Source organism: Poecilia latipinna, unplaced genomic scaffold, assembly GCF_001443285.1.
Source record: "Poecilia latipinna isolate Pla-1442-1.1 unplaced genomic scaffold, P_latipinna-1.0 Scaffold1090, whole genome shotgun sequence".
NCBI classification, from domain to species: domain Eukaryota; kingdom Metazoa; phylum Chordata; class Actinopteri; order Cyprinodontiformes; family Poeciliidae; genus Poecilia; species Poecilia latipinna.
In genome coordinates this window covers 162,951-164,170 of record NW_015113706.1, presented here as the reverse complement: position 1 = coordinate 164,170, position 1,220 = coordinate 162,951, and the positions used below count along the sequence as shown (strand labels likewise).

Sequence of the window (1,220 nt, the reverse complement as noted above, 5' to 3'; positions counted from 1 at the left end):
TTAGACAATCTTTTTACAAATATAGATTACATGCCTCCTTGTATATTGTGTCAGGATGATTTTGTTGTGTTTCCAGTTTGAATCCAAACAATTAATTTTACACAGTAAATTTATTTTATACTCCCAGCAAGAAAACTTTGACAATCTTTACAAATTAAGCAGACTATTTAAAAGCCATAAATGACATTGTAAACTGTTGAACAGATTTTTTTTTCCCCTTAAGTATTCAAGTTATCGATTAGTGAGTTAATCTACAGTTGATTGGTCTTAACAATTAATTGTTTGTAGATTGATAAGTGGCCACAGGTGGCCATTTTAATGATTTCAAGAAGGCAGGCCGTTTTTACATTATAGGGCTATATATATATATATATATATATATATATATATATATATGCTTAATTATTTATTTTTTTTAAACAACCATTTCACATTTTGTCAGCAGCGTTACATTACGACTGAATAAACACAGAACAGTGGCTTTTGTCACATTAATAAACTTAGACATATTTATAAAATATAACAACCTATTATTATTATTGAACCTATTATTGAACCTATTTAGTTGCTGGATCGAAAAATAAAAGATAAGGATAAAATATGCGAAACACACCATGAACAAAGAGACGTTAATACTGAAATACCACCTGAATGTTAAAACTTCGCTCCATGAAGTGTATTTACTCACAATTAGCCCTTAAAACCATCATGTTTTTACCGTCATGTTACAATTTTTCTCGATTTTACCTCCGCATTCAGTCATCCTCACCTTCATAGCAAAGCAGTAATTTTTGTTAAAGTTGGCGCTGCTCCGTCATGCAGCTCGGCTGAGTTGAAAGGTGAAACTTAAGGAGCTTGTTGGGTTTTTATATTTCAAAACAGAACCACATAACGTGCATTTTACAAGCCGCACAGGACTCTTGTTTGGACCGTTTCTTTTTCCAGTTCCGTGTAAAACCCCGCCATCTTTCCTCCTGGCTCCGCTTAATGATGTCCAGCTGCGCCCTCTGCTGGATGGCGGGAAAACTACACATAACTTTTTCTAACCTAACATATTGCGAACATACCAGTATAATACTGATCCTTTAACTACGCTGACACAGTTAGGGTTTCCTTGCCTGTTATTGTGTTGTAGGTTAAAGCCAAGATTGTCTCAAATTGTAAAGTCATTCCCCATAACACTGAAGATACTGCTTCCAAACTGGTTCAAACCCCAGATT

General features: G+C 34.3%; 1 long non-coding RNA gene across 2 annotated transcripts in view; it reads right to left on the bottom strand.

Moving 5' to 3' along the window:
• Window positions 1-979, bottom strand: part of LOC106959517 (uncharacterized) — a 15,109-nt gene extending 14,130 nt beyond the window's left edge. For both annotated transcript variants that reach the window (XR_001427374.1, XR_001427375.1), the window contains exon 1: window positions 770-979. This is a non-coding gene — a long non-coding RNA (uncharacterized LOC106959517). The remainder of the gene's footprint in view (window positions 1-769) is intronic.
• Window positions 980-1,220: the final 241 nt, after the last annotated feature.